General features: G+C 43.0%; 1 protein-coding gene across 5 annotated transcripts in view; it reads right to left on the bottom strand.

Annotated features, from left to right (window-relative positions):
• The window catches only part of INSC (INSC spindle orientation adaptor protein), a 289967-nt gene that overhangs the window by 56221 nt on the left and 217653 nt on the right, over nt 1–16093 (bottom strand). The window lies entirely within an intron of this gene.

Genomic DNA, 16093 nt, shown 5'->3' on the forward strand with positions numbered 1-16093 from the left:
AGTGCTTGGGAAATCCATGTCACTTTGGAACTCCCCCTACAGCTGTAGTTTCTTTTAAATAAAAGCTTCTGCTGACCTGACCCAAAAATATGCTGCGTGTGTTTCCACGACAATTCCTGGTGCCGTGACTCGGATCCAGAACACAGGCTGAGGAAGGAGGACCGCAGGCTGCCCCCCCCCCGAACCCCGAGGCGCCAAACTTGAGAGGTAAGAGACCTAATTCAAAATCTCTATTGGGGTTTCGGAGGAGGACTGCCTGTAGGCTCCCAACTTGGCCGTGGTAACTGGATCTTAACCTTGTTAAAACAGGTCAGTCTGAACCTTACTGCCGGCTAAAATTTTCTATCTGGTAAAGGATCCCATTTTGTGTCTGGTAACGTACGTTTTATTTAGGGAAAAACTGTTTGAGGCATCTTCATCCAACAGCACATTGGGCTTATAGTTAATTAACTAAGGCGGTGTAGGGTAGGAGGTCTGGCTGACTGAATAAATGTGCATGTGTGTGTATTTAGAAATATGAGCCACTGACCAGGACTGAGACTACGGTTGGGTTCAGCCGCCCCAATTCTGCCTGACAGGGCAGTTTTGAAAGCAAGGGGGCCCAACTGGAACCTCGTGACCCAGTGGACAAGGTGTCTGAGTGATTTTGTCTTTTCCAAACCCCTTGTCCCAGTAGCTTCTGCCGAGAGCAGGAGTGAAAGGATCCCTCTAGTGTTTCCCTCCCCATTTCCATTTTATGAGCTAGTGTCGGGTCAGAAGCCTTTTGTCTGGGCAGTGAAAAACTGTGGGGCAAGACACTGAGCGGCCCGAACATCCTAAATAAGCCTCTCCTACGTCTCCCTGTGTGACTGAAAATGGGAACAAGTCAGTCTAAACAAGTTCCTGTCCCCTCTAAGGGGACTCCGGCGTACTTTATGTACACAAACTATTCTCCCGAGACTTACAAGTACCTGGATAAGTGGAACTGGTATACTAGGGATGATCCTGTGAAGCATTTTCCACAGAAAGGAACATTTGATCAGGATAAAATAGTGCACTTGAGAGGGGCTTTACAGTCCCGTGGATCCAAAACACCACAAAACCAGTGGGATGTGTTCTTTTATTGGTATGATGAAATGTCCAAAAGGCGGACAGAATCTCAAACTAGGAGCCTAAAAGACTCTTATAAAAAATTAAAACAGCAGTTAAAAGCTGTTCGTGAGAAATTGGCTGCTCCCCCAAATTACACGCCGGCCACCGCTCCGATGTATCCAGCATTGCCCGAGGCGCCCCCACCACCAGAGCCAACAGAGGATATCCTTGACCTTTGTTCGAACCCTGCTCTCCTGGGACTCCCACATCAGCAACAACCGGTTCAACATCAGGCTGCAGCCCAGGCTAGTAACCCATTAGCTAAAGCTCCTTCAGTAAATCCATCCACGGAGCTTAATAGTCCAGACTCATCCACCATATCTGCCACTCAATCATCACCAGTGTGGCAATTTACTCCTGGGTCACAACCCACCACAGGTGTATTTAAAAGAATGTGAATAGGCATGAAAAGATCTCCCATCAATCTGAGATCCCAAACTGCACAAGTTTACCCCCTAAGACAAATGCCAGACATTGGCACCGATGGACAAAATATAATAACTGTGCATGCACCCTGGACTCCAGGTGATCTCTACAATTTAACTCAAAAGTTCCCAAAAATCAAAAAAGACCCAGAAAAATTTCAAAAAAAAAATTGCAGACTGTTATAAATTGTTATAATCCAACATGGGCTGACATTAATCAGCTCATGCGATCGATTTTGCCTAAGGAAACTATGCTACGTCTGTACACTGCCTGTACTTGGCCAGATCAAAACCCAGGGATTGGCCAAGACTTTATTAACAAGAGAAATGCTTTGGTTCAGGCAGTTCTCACAATTTGCCCAAAAAAGGCAGACTGGACCAAAATAAATACCTGTAATCAAAACAAAAATAAACACCCCAGTGACTATTTAAAACTCCTCAAACAGGCATTTAAACGATACTCAGGAATGGATGACCCAGTCGGAAATCCTAAACAAGCAATAGTGGCAGCATTCGTCCAGGGACTTAACCCTAAAATTGCTGAAAAAATTCAAACAATAATTATTGGCTGGGAAACTAAAGATTTGACTGAAGTGCTTGCTGCGGCTAACCATTTTCATAACAAATTGGAACGGTCCAAAGACAATGCCGAGTTTAAGTTAATGGCCTTACAGATTTCTCAGTTGCAGGGTCCAGGTAGAGGAAGGGGATGAGGACGGGGAAGGGGAGGCCCGGGTAGATTCAGAGGAAGAGAGAGATCCTTGAGCCCACAAAACCCAGGCTATGGAAACCAATGTCATTATTGCAAGCAAGAAGGACGCTGGAAATCAGAATGCCCCAACCACCCCGGCCAAGGACCCAGACCCCAGCCCCCACCTCCACTTCCTGTCAATTTTCCCAGTGTTGAATAAGACAGCCTGAGGGACAGTGACATCATTGCTCCTTTGCTTGCTACTGACCAATCTGGTCCGTTTGTTGAATGCCTTATTTCTGGTAAACCTGTCTCCTGTCTTGTCGACACTGGAGCGTCCCGCTCCACGCTAAAGGCTGCTGAGTTTCCTTTTCTACCTTATTCTCCTGAAACTATAAATGCTGTCGGTATAGGCGGACAACATATCCCACATCCCGTCTCTGAACCTGTCTCCATCTCTATTGGCCCTTTGTCTAAAAATCATGCCTTTCTTCTTAGCCCCTGTGCACCTGTCAACCTTCTTGGTAAGGATTTGCTGTATAAACTGGGATGCGTGATTTATTATAGCCCAGACGGTGTTTACCTTGAGGTACTGGAACATAGAGAAACCGAGCTTGTGGCTTTGCTAACACAGGAGTACTCTGATCCTGACGCTTCCTACTTACAAGAGGAACTGTTGGCACGAGTACCTCCACAGCTGTGGTCCACCCATGCGAATAAAGTGGGGCACATGCTGAGTGCTGAACCAGTGCGTATCATCCTGAACCCTGCCAAGCCACTTCCTCGTGTCCCACAGCACCCCATCTCAAAGGAAGCTGAGGAAGGGATCAAGCCTGTCGTTTCCTCACTCCTTGAGCAAGGGATTATTGTCCCAATACGCTCCCCTTGCAACACACCTATCCTACCTGTCAAAAAACCTGGTAAAGATACGTATCGCTTTGTGCAAAATCTTCGAGCTGTAAATGCCGCTGTTTTACCCACTTTCCCCGTGGTCCCTAACCCTGCCACTATTCTGTCCTGTATCCCTTCAGACGCTACATATTTCACAGTAGTGGATCTTTGTTCTGCTTTTTTCTCTATCCCCGTTCATAAGGATAGCCAGTATCTGTTTGCATTTACCTATCAGGGATTTCAATATACCTGGACAAGACTCCCTCAGGGATATACAGAGTCCCCAACCCTGTTTTCCCAGATCCTAAAAAAGGATTTGGATCCTATCATGTTCAAAGGGGGGTCCACCCTTGTTCAGTACATTGATGATCTATTGTTAGCCTCACCCACTTTGGAGGCCTATAAGCAAGATACTTTGACACTCCTCACAGCTTTAGCTCAGAAAGGCCACAAGGCCTCAAAATCTAAATTGCAGCTCTGCAAGTCTAAGGTACATTATTTAGGACATGATATCTCAGCAGGAAAACAACACCTTTCCCCTAGTAGAGTTGAAGCTATCCTCAACATTCCCAAACCTATGACTAGAAAACAGATGAGGGGATTCTTAGGTGCAACAGGTTATTGTAGACAGTGGATCCTGGGTTATGCTGCTTTTGCAAAACGCTTGCAAGCATTCAGTCATGATACCACCCCGGAACCCCTCCCTTGGATTCCTGAAGCCGAACAAGCATTTGTGGCCCTTAAGCAAGCCCTCACTCTTGCTCCTGCTCTTGGACTTCCTAATTATAAAAAACCCTTTACCTTGTTTTGTCATAAACGGGAAGGAATCGCTTTAGGAGTACTCACTCAGCTGCATGGTGAAAAGCATCGCCCAATTGCATATTACAGCTCTGCCCTTGATCCCGTAGCTGCGGGACTTCCTCCTTGTCTCCGTTCAGTTGCAGCTGCTGCCTTGTTGGTTGAAAAGGCAGATTCTCTAGTTTTGGGACACACTTTAACCGTTGCAGTTCCACATGCTGTGATGGCCCTTCTGCTCAAGGGCAAAACTCAGCACATTTCCAATTCCCGTCTTACTAAATATGAGAAACTTCTACTGTCAGCTGCAAATGTAACCTTAAATCGCTGTTCAATTCTGAATCCTGCATCACTTCTGCCTATTTCCTCTGATGGTGAGCCTCATGATTGCCTGTCTATCACAACTCAATTGTTAACCCCTCAAACTGACCTCAAGGACATTCCTATCCCGAACTCTGACCTTGTTTTGTTTGTTAATGGTTCCTGTCTTAGAAATGATGCAGGCAAATTAGTTGCGGGATATGCAGTATGCACTCAGTATGCTGTTTTGGAAGCCTATTCTTTACCCCAAGCTTGTTCTGCTCAAGTTGCTGAACTCATTGCTTTAACACGTGCTTGCATTCTTACAAAAAATCAAACCACAACCATTTATACTGACTATAAGTATGCTTTTGGTGTTGTTCATGATTTTGGACAAATCTGGAAACAAAGAGGGTTGCTCACTTCATCAGGGACCCAAATCAGTCATGGTTGTTATATAAAAGCGCTCTTAGAAGCTGTTCAATTGCCTCTTGCTATTGCTATTGTTAAATATAAAGCTCATAAAAAACCCTTTGATGATGTCACACGAGGAAATGATCTGGCAGACCGTTCTGCCAGAAATGCGGCCCTTTCTGGCCCACAGGCTCCTAACTCTGATTTGTTTGTTTTTCAACAGACCAGTCTCCTTTGGCTAGCCTTTCAAGTCTGGCCCTTCTTCAAAATCAGGCCCCAAAAAAAAAAATAAATGACTGGCTGCGTGCAGGATGTTCACTGCTCCCCGACTCTCTCTGGCGCTCCCCGGACGGCCGCCTGGTGGCTCCTAGAGAGCTTTTGCCACATCTTGCTCGTTTAACCCACTCTGTGGCCCATACGAGCAAAGGGGGGATGATTGCTACAGTACAAAGAAACTGGTTTGCCCCAAATTTTCCTTCCATGGCACAACAGTACTGTAGCTCCTGTCCCATCTGCTTAGCTCACAACATTGGACAACGGGTAAAAACGACACCCGCAGCCCATCCCCCTCCATGGAGACCATTTATAAATCTGCAAATTGATTTTGTGCAGCTACCTAAGTGCTGTTCTTATGAGTACATTCTTGTTATTATTGATGTGTTCTCTGGATGGGTAGAAGCCTACCCATGCGTACATGCTGATTCCATCACTATAGCAAAAAAATTGCTCAAAAAATTCATCCCTAGATTTAGATTGCCCCTCACAATAGATAGTGACCACGACACCCATTTCACAGGACAGATAATAAAAAACATCTGCCAAGCACTCAACATACAGCAACACCTACACTATAGTTATCATCCACAATCAAGTGGTGCTGTAAAACATAAAAACTCTGATTTAAAAACGCGCATTTCGAAGATTTGTGCTGAAACAGGCCTCAAATGGCCTGATGCACTGCCCATTGCTCTTATGCACATTAAAAACACTGTTAACAAAAAACATGGCCTAACCCCTTATAAAATACTCATGGCATGACCCATGAGGATGCCAGCTACACCACCTGTTGTCCCTCACCAAACAGACCTACAATTAACTGATGAAACTGTATTAAATTATTGCAAGGCATTAATGAAATATGCCAGGTCTGTTCATTCACAGGTCCAAGAAGCCTTACCTCAACCACCGGATGTTCCCTGTCACAACCTCGAACCAGGAGATTAAATCTACATAAAGGTCTATCAATGAAAAAACGCACTTCAACCCAGATAAAAAAAACCTTTCCAGGTACTTCTGACCACTAATTCTGCTGTTTGTTGCCAAGGTCACCAAACGTGGACTCACACCTCGCACTACAAAAAGATATCACCTCCATTGGACCCCGAAGCAGCTGTATTCCAACCAAGGTTGGGATCTTTCCCTGAGGCCAAGGACAAAGACCCTCAGGACCTCACTCAGGCAAGTGAGGAGCATCAGGGTGCAAGTGCTAGTAACCTCTCCCCTGAACCCAACACCTCAGCCCAGCCGGATTCATCAGTTAAAGAACGAAGATATCATCTTTGGCCTCAAAGAAAGTAAATGCTCCCATTCGGAAGATTCATAGATTCATAGATGTTAGGGTCGGAAGGGACCTCAAAAGATCGTCGAGTCCGACCCCCTGCATAGGCAGGAAAGAGTGCTGGGTCTAGATGACCCCAGCTAGATGCATATCCAACCTCCTCTTGAAGACCCCCAGGGTAGGGGAGAGCACCACCTCCCTTGGGAGCCCGTTCCAGACCTTGGCCACTCGAACTGTGAAGAAGTTCTTCCTAATATCCAGTCTAAATCTGCTCTCTGCTAGCTTGTGGCCATTATTTCTTGTAACCCCCAGAGGTGCCTTGGTGAATAAAACCTCACCAATTCCCTTCTGTGCCCCCATGATGAACTTATAGGCAGCCACAAGGTCACAACAAGGTCTCCTCTCAACCTTCTCTTGCAGAGGCTGAAAAGGTCCAGGTTCTCTAGTCTCTCCTCATAGGGCTTGGTCTGCAAGCCCTTAACCATATGAGTGGCCCTTCTCTGGACCCTCTCCAGGTTATCCACATCCCTCTTGACATGCGGTGCCCAGAATTGCACGCAGTACTCCAACTGCAGTCTGACCAGCTCCCGATAGAGGGGAAGTATCACCTCTTTGGATCTATTCGTCATGCATCTGCTGATGCACGATAAAGTGCCATTAGCTTTTCTGATGGCTTCGTCACACTGCCGACTCATGTTCATCTTGGAGTCCACTAGGACTCCAAGATCCCTTTCCACTTCCGTGCCACCCAGCAGATCATTTCCTAGGCAGTAGGTATGCTGTAGGCAGTAGGTATGCTGGACATTTTTCCTTTGAAAAAGGCTTTATGTCCCTAAGTACATTCTTGGGGTCAAAATCTTTTGAAGATCACCACCTCAATCAAGACCAAGAGCCGAAATTATCAGTCCTTTAGATAACTTGAGCCCAGAGGACAAAAAAAGACTTTGGCTGCCATCCTGGGTTTGGCTGGTAGTTCTTTTTCTTACTGGTGCTGGTTATGTTTGTTGTTAAGATTCTTTGTCCCTCCTGTATCTAAAAATGGCATTGATATCCTTATATATCACACTTGGGTATTTCAGTATCACCCAAGGGGGATGGGAAAAAAATTTATATTTGCAGATCTCCCGCACGGTGGCTCAAGCTGGAAATAAAAGTGACTGCTGGATATGCTCTCACAGCCCAGCACACCTACACCAAGAAATCCCAATGATCGGAGTACCAATATCCCTCTAGCAATGGGGAACAATAAACGGCGGCTTCATTAGACACTACTCGTTAGCTGCCCATCGGTCCGCTCCTAAAAAATGGAGGGCCGCCCCTGCTAACTGGATAATCTCCCCAAGAGTAGAGGCGCCTTTCTGTTACAGATACAACAACACCGGAGCTTATAATAAAGCCACACCTATAGAACACTACCCTCATTGCCTAACTACTCTAGATTATAGCCCTAGTAACACCAGTGGAATCCTGTTGGATAACGTACCCTCTCTCAATTATACAGGATTCATGGTCTACAACTTTTCTAAAGAACCTCATGTTGCTCTCATTACAAACAGATAGGAATTTTACATTGACTCCAGTTTTACTTCTTGTAATATATCTCGGTCCAGCAGGATAGCAGCTAAACGTGGTCCATCCTATACGATGCATATCAATCAAAAGTGCCGAATATGGCACAACACCTGTCGAGATTTGAATACCCTTTCTGCCCCAGGCCTTTACTGGCTCTGCGGAAACAGGGCTCATAAAATCTTGCCCTGAAATTGGGTGGGGACATGCACTCTTGGACGTATTATCCCTGGTTTCAAAATACATAGTACAATATATCTGAAACAAATGAAAAATTTCAACCATCACATGAAAAGGGCAGTTAACCCCTTAGCTACCAGAAACACAGGGTTCCATCGATTTGTGAGAACCTTCATACCGTCGCTTAAAATAAGAGAATTGAAACTAGCCATAATTAACATTTCAGCCACAATAAAAGCTATGGAAAATGCCACTGCGGATGCAATTCAGGCTCTGCAAAAAGAGATCTCTCAAATCTCACAAATAACTATACAACACCGCATAGCCCTAGATTACCTATTGGTATCCCAGGGAGGAGTATGTGCCTTAATAAACTCTACTTGTTGTGTCTATGTCAATCAGGACATGCGAATCGAAACTGACATTCGCAAAATGGAAAATCAGTTAAGGGTCTTACATCAAGTGGCCTCAGAAAATACTGACTGGGGTCTAAAAGAAATGTGGTCTTGGCTAACCTCCTGGCTCCCAGATTTCGGGGCCCTTGCCAAGAAAATCCTGTATGAAATATTGTTTGTCTTGATAGTTCTAATAATGTTTTATGTCTTAGTGCAACTGATCCTCTGCTGCGTAAAAGCCAACAGGAGAAGCTTTAGCAAGGCAAAAAAACCCACAGCAGAGTCTAAAATAATGGTGTTACAAAAGTGTGAACAGATTAAAAGAAAACATAAAAAGCTGCATGATAAAATAGAGGGTCTCATGAGAATAGAAGTTTAAGGCTAAAGTGAGACTAAATAGTCTCAAAGGGGGGGGCTGTGGAATCAGAAAAAAATATATGCCTTAAACTTTGATTATTTTAGTTATAAGATGACATAACCACTTTGTGGAGAATTGCTAGCTCTGTACAGTAGAACAGATAAGGGCAAGTGTTTGTTCTTTATAACTCCTCTGCAACTGCTTCGCTCACCGTGGCCTTGAAGGTAGCAAAAAGTATGTACAAAGTAGATTTCCAGGTGCAAGAAGGAGGTTTGTGAACTAACCTCGCCTCCCCCATTAGTTCCCATCCTGATTACAGCAAAAAAATAATGAAATAATATTATAGCCGCTTTTCATGCTAATTTCACTATATGATCACGTGAGTTGTAAGCAACTGTTAAAAAGTATATAAGCCTCCTGATTTTGCTCTTGGGGGGGGACCCCTTCCAAGTGCTTGGGAAATCCATGTCACTTTGGAACTCCCCCTACAGCTGTAGTTTCTTTTAAATAAAAGCTTCTGCTGACCTGACCCAAAAATATGCTGCGTGTGTTTCCATGACAACTAGAAGTTGCTGAGCATATAGAGCAACCATTGTTCAAAATGGAGGGTTTTTTTAAACCTAATGTTAATGCCAAAGCTTGAATGCGTTAAATGCCAAAACCTACATTGTGGGCTCAAAACTTTTCCAGTATTCCCGTGTTTAAACAGAACTTATTTTTAAGTTATAAAGGCACCAAGAGGCATAGAGAATTAATGCAATTTTCTTTGCTACATTCATGACTTCAAAATAGCCATGCAATTATTTTTGTAAATTGATTTAAATAAATTAGCTCCAAAACTGAGCTTAAACATGCCAGGTTTTAATCTGCAGAGCATTTTTACAGCTAAGTCCTAACGTTTTAAGATAATAGTTTGTTCTGGAAATATTCATAACACTTTAACTATAAAACTGCTGGTGGCCAATGTTATAAGAGTTTATTTCTGTTATAATAACAACAAAGGAAACAACCAGCTTTATTTTAATGACAAGTCAGTAAATGGCAAAAAATCAAATCCTTAGCTGTTAGAAACCAATGCAACTGCAATGACTTCACTGGAAACAGGCTGATTTATATGAGCCCAACATCATTAACAACTTGAGATGATTCCTCCCTTCACAGATAGAAAGATGCTTCCCATATCCCACAATGCTAGTTTGCTTATCACAGTGGTGACATTCAAATATTTTAATGCAGTTGACATGAAATTCAAGCTTTAAGTTCAGCTGTTTGCATGCAGCATGTCTGTTTTGTGAGTATTCTGAGACCTGCTATGGGCCATCAGACCTAATTATTTCACAGATACCCCTCTCACAAATTACCCAAAACTTCCCCTTTGTGAAACAAATGCTGAATATGGCAGAAATATCATTTCTGTCTTGGAAGTAAGGATATTGCTGAGAGCCCAGCATGAAGTCATTTTTATAGTTGATTACTAACTGTCTTCCCCTTTGATACGGTCTTATCCACTAAGGTCCTGACTCAGGAAAGCAACGTTTAGTAGGGGTGTACCAAGTGAGCCATATTCAATTTGGATTCAGATTCAGCCTGATTCAGGGGACAGTGATTTGATTCACTGATTCAGATCACTTCCTGATTCGATTCAGCAGAATCTGAAGATTCCATGCTGATTTACAGAATCAGTGGTTCGGCCATAGACACGGCTTTAAATATTTTTTCTACATACCAGGCATGGTTAGTGAACACTGGGGTGGATGGAGCATTCCTACATGCTCAGTGGCAGACCTGGAAGTGGACCAGAACTACTTCTGGTCCACTTCCAAGTCCTCTGATAAGCACACAGGGGACCCCCCCCATCCCCCCTGGCTCGGTGATCAGCCATGGGGGGCACCCCAGGTGCCCCCCACAGACCCAGGAGGCACCAGTTGCCAAGCTGGAGAGCAGGGGGAGGGTCCCCCGTCCACTTCTGGGCCCACCGCTGAGCACGCTGGAGACCTTCCATGCTCCCATTGAACACTCCATCTGCATCGCCATCTCAGTGTTCACAAGCCTCCTGGTACCTTGAGGTATGTAGAAAAAACATTTAAAGCTTTGTCTATGTCTGAATCATTGAATCTCTCTGAACTGATCTGAAGGGTTCTGATTCAATTCAGAGAGTTTAAAGGGTCTCCTGATTCAATTCAGATTTGGAGATTCGGCCACCAAATTGGGCCAAATCTCCACCAAATCGAATCAGTGACCAAAGCTTCGTATAGCCCTAATATTTAGGAAACGTGGTCAGCTAAGCAACCCTGTAAGTGCTACCTTGAATACGGATGCAGATCAGCATACATATAAATGATGTTGCAATTCTTGAACAACAGGGCAATTCAGATCTGGATCTACATGATGCTATAAAATTGCACCAGACAGAAAAACAAATCAGAGCAGACTCCAACTGAACTCTCAAAATTCAGGATCCAAGTTCAACAGTTTAAAATCTTTTCTAGGTAGGATGCACTTCAGGAAGAAATACAGTGCTGTTTTGACTATTCTGCCAATAAAATCTCACCAATTTCAATTATGTTTTATAACCAAGAACAACAGGGTGATAGGAGTAAATGCCCCAGGTACTCACTTGGGGGACCCATGAAAAAAAGTAGCTCCTGCCAGCAACTATGTTTTTGCAATCATGGTGGCAACCGCTGCTACTTTGCCCTTGGCACCCAGCTACACCTCTAACTGCTGATCAAGAAATGGTGACCTGCAAGATTGGCCATGGTATTGAGAGAAGTCCTGATTCTGCCACTGACCCACTGCATAATTTTATGAAACACATTTAATCCTCAGTTTATCCATTTTTTAAATGGGGATAGTACTGTTGTCCTTACCTCACCAAGTATGTTGTTAGTATTAGGAAATTAATTATCAGAAACTTCAGAATGCTGCAAGTTAAAGGCAATGGGAAAACATCAAACAGTTCAGTTCAAAGGGATACCAAAAAGCATGGCTCCTTATCCAAACAAACTTAGTCTTATGAGTCTGAAAAACTGGCCTGGAAATCACATATGCTTAGGCTCCATTGCACGATTTTTGTACTTCTTTCTAGTGGCCAGGTCATAAATATTATAAGAACAGCTTCTCACATGGTATTTCTGCATTTCTGCTTCCAGACTCCACAGAAACCAAAGCAAAAGGTGTTGGGGAGAGGGAGAAAGTACATTTTTGAAGTGTAAAACAAAAGCCTTCAAATATTAAATAGGTTTGAATGTGGTATAATTTTGGTTCTGGGTAAAGATTAAAACTCATTCTCAACCACTTTATCCACCTCTGATTCAATATTTATCATTTTATCATGGAAGGCTTTGGTCCCACAATATCTGCTTGTGAGCAGGCCATAGCAACTATAGAAAACAAAAACCTTGATAATCAAATTGGTTCAGTACCCCATGTGTATAACAGCTTGCAGGATCTCAACCTGGATGTTTATTATGTTTCAAGGAGGAAGAAAGATCACAAAAGAGAAGGTTGAGATGGTGCTTGATGCACAGAGAAAAAAACACTTTTTAAAATTAAATGTTTTACATTGCAACTGTTCTGAGCAAATACAGAGCTGGAAAGAAAAATGGAGGAGAAAGTTTGTAAAACTTCTTACAAAATGTTCCACATTTTTTGCTGAATAACCATTAAGAATATTTTCAAGCTACCCTAGTTATCAGGCCCTTCATTTTCTTTCATAGCTTTACTGTTGCCCATGATTTTGCATTTTCTTTAATGGCCCAGCAGGTGGCGCTAAAACATAAACATCCTGTGCGTGTGTCTTGGAAAAAAAGTGGTGGACACAAACCAGGGTTGAACTAATACCAGACTGGATGAGACTAGTTTGGTGTGGAGGACAGCATAAGGTTTATGCATCATTTCAGTTCAATTTAAGTACTATTTTTGACCAGGGGTGAATTTCCCCCAGTTAAAGCACTACAAATGGATGTATTTATACAATTTGTACAACTGTCAAATGTGATGCCTATACATATCCATTTCACATATCAAGCAGAATTTAAATATTAGGATGAATCCAAAGTCCATTAAAACTCATGTGAATCTTTCCATAGCTTTACCAAACAAAAGGCTGTTCAAAAAGTATTTTGCAAAATCTCTAAATCAGAAGATAACTTTTAAAATAGACATTTTTCCTGCTGTGGATAGTAACTAAAAGTAGTCCTGTTTGGGAACAAGATTTTTTTTTGGCATAACATATTCCCTCAGTAACCTTTCATGCTGGGTTAAATGGTCAATATGAACATAGAGGTTATCATCATCATCGTGCATGGAACTAAGTAAATTCTTTACAGTCCATTGTGAATTATCACCAGTCTAATCTTCTTCTCTTGCCATGAAGGAATCCAAATTCTAGGCCATGAAGTTCAACATATAGGCTGCTCTCATTTATAGCAAAGTCATATGCACACGAACAAAATAATTATTTACTATTCAGTGCTCTATCTTGACCTGAAGAACATGGCATACTGAAATCCACTAACTCTCCAAGCTCCTCCATGTTAGAAGATGAAGGTTGATACAATCTATTTTGTTTCAAGGAAAATAGTTGTGCATTCCCTCAATTCTTGGCATGTTGCTAAAAATCAGAAAACCTAAACTTGCTGAGATTAAACTCCGTCTCATCTTACCTTACCAATATCAGTATGAACCTTACCATTTACTCTCAAAGGCCTGAAACCAAGCCTGAATTGAACAAAATATAGGTTCCCTAGAGCAACACTTCATTTCTCTTTTCTCACCTCTTTTATGATGTACTACAGTCCCTCTTGGACAACCCAAATGGAAAAATCTTGGGGCTAAAACCCATTTTTTGCTCTGGTCTTGTAAACTATCTTGCACCATGGAGTCTTGGTCCATGAGTGAGGCTCTTAGTCATAACTACATTACCAGTAAGATCAATAATACCAAAATAGCACCAGAAGTCGGCCCCTGACTAATCTCTTTCATTCTCTTCCTACTTTCTGTTTTCCTTCCAGTGACTCTGTCCTGAAGATCTTGGCTGCTGCAACAAATACAATTTTATAAATAATATCAGGAGGATAGACCCTGTCAGCATGTTTATTGGACGGATCTCTGCCAGACTCTGAATTACTAGGCCCTCCTTCACATTTGCAGCATTTGGCCATTAAGCCTTCAAAAATGTTGATAAGTTTCCCCTCAGTTTTTACTGGCATGGCTTATGTGAGTCTTGCAAACTACAGCCCCAGGCTGATATTTTTGGAAAGTATAGTCATACAGTTTTAGCCCAGGAACTAATATCCTTTGAATAGTAAGATTCAGGCATTAACAAAACTCTGGATGGGTTTTTTTAAAGACAAATACCTTTTAACTGCTGCCTGCTACTTTTTAAAGCATCCTTTTTTTTCTCCCCTGTAATGAGTACAGGGATACTGTATATAATACCTCGGATTTCTAATTAAGCTGTTGCATAGCATCATTTCATTCAGACCTGGCGAGAGGCATAAATATCATTGTATCTTGCACTGTGCATTGGAGACCATCAGAGTCACACATATCATTCAGCAACAATATCCTGTCAACCATGGGTGACTGGTGTGACCAGTCAGCAATCGGAAGTGGGAGATCCCCCGCAGCCAATATTCACTGACCGTGGGGTCCCCCACAGCCAATCACACTGACCCGCAAGCACAAGCAGTGCTCCCAGGACTACCAGCAGTATTTCTACTGGCAACCCCACTCCCTGGCTGCCGCTCAAAGGGGGGACACCAGTGCTCCCACCTTCCCCCCTGCCCATCGCCTAAGTGAGGAGTGCTGGCTGTCAGAGGGTGCAACAGTGCTCTCAGGGGGTGCACATGCACCCCCATACACCTCCTACACACCGCCACTGATTTCAACCAAGCAACAGCTGCATTTTGCCACAACCTGGTAGGGAGCCTTATTATTGCTGAACCTTGTTGTAAGGCTTCCTTCTCCTTCTGCCCTCTGCTTTCAGCAACTCTGCCTTATTTAGCTCCATCTCTGGACAAAGGGACCAGATAACTGCAACCAGGGAAATGAGATACTTCCTGACCCTTGAATAGCAGCAGAGAAGCAGACCATTATTTGACTTAATCTGTGATAGTGAAAACTGGGTGTGTCTACCCAAAGTGTTTACTGTGGAGCTGCCTAATTAGCTCCACACTAAACATCTGCATCCACACATGCAGCCCTATTAATAAACCCTGCAGCAGGGTAGTACTTGTAAATACAAGTACTATCCTGCTGCAGAGTTTTTAGTGTGCAGCAACGCATGTGTAAATGCTGACCTGGCTGGCTGGGGCATGAGGGTGCTTCAGTGCAAGGGTTACCTGTTGACTAGTCCCACACTGAAGCACCCTTGTGCCCCAGCCAGCCCTTCCACAACACACTGAGCTGGGCAGGAGCAGCCCTGGGCTGGCAGACTGACCTCCGGTGCCCCCTGCCACCCAAGGCTGCTCTGACTCAGTTTAATGTGCTGCGGTCCTGGGCTCACACCCAAACAGTGCACCCAAGAGCAATAAACTCTGGCACAAAAAGCACCAGAGTTTATTGCTTCAAATTAATTGCACCTGTAGACATGCCCACTGAGAGATACAAAACCCAGTGCAGTCCAAGGTAGGGACAACTATGTGGCCTTACCGGGTTAGAGGTATACTTTTTATTCTACAGTGTGAAGGAATGTGAAACAGAGATCAAAATCTCCTGAAATCTTTAAAACTGCACAGAGTAGAAAGGTATGGTCTAGCCCAGAGAATTCTATTGTTCTGGCCCTATATAAATCTACTACACACAACTATCTGTGTTATGCATAGAGGTGCCCATTTGCAATCCAACAATCTCCTTTTGAATATTTGGCCACAATCTGATTTTTTTTAAATCTGATATTAAATCTTAAACCAATTTTAATTAAAAAGTTTTTTACTTTCTAAATGATTTTTTTTTTGAGTTTTCAAAAACATTTCTTGATATAGGGTCATTGGATTATCCTGACTGGCCACTTTTCTATATCTGAAATCTGCACTTCTCACTCTTAACTTCCAAAAACTGCTTCATGCAACTTCAAGCTATGCAAAATCACTTTCTCTTCCATTATTCATTTCAACATCTTCCATGTCTTTTTCTCCTGTTTGAAAAATCAACTGTAATTAAATGTGTGCACCTCAGTTACCTGTTCTTACTTGAAATAGAAGTTACGTCATCCATTTAATACAAGTTCTCCTTCCTAATACCTCCTTCTACAATCTGCCTTAGGTCCTACCATGTGTGACCTCCTTTATCAAGGCAGACAAGATTCTTTGGGGAAAATTGATATCTTTTATTAGACCAACTCAAATAGTTGGAAAAATTCTTCTTTGCAAGCTTTCAGGT

The sequence above is a fragment of the Alligator mississippiensis genome, chromosome 2 (genome assembly GCF_030867095.1).
Source record: "Alligator mississippiensis isolate rAllMis1 chromosome 2, rAllMis1, whole genome shotgun sequence".
Taxonomy (NCBI): domain Eukaryota; kingdom Metazoa; phylum Chordata; order Crocodylia; family Alligatoridae; genus Alligator; species Alligator mississippiensis.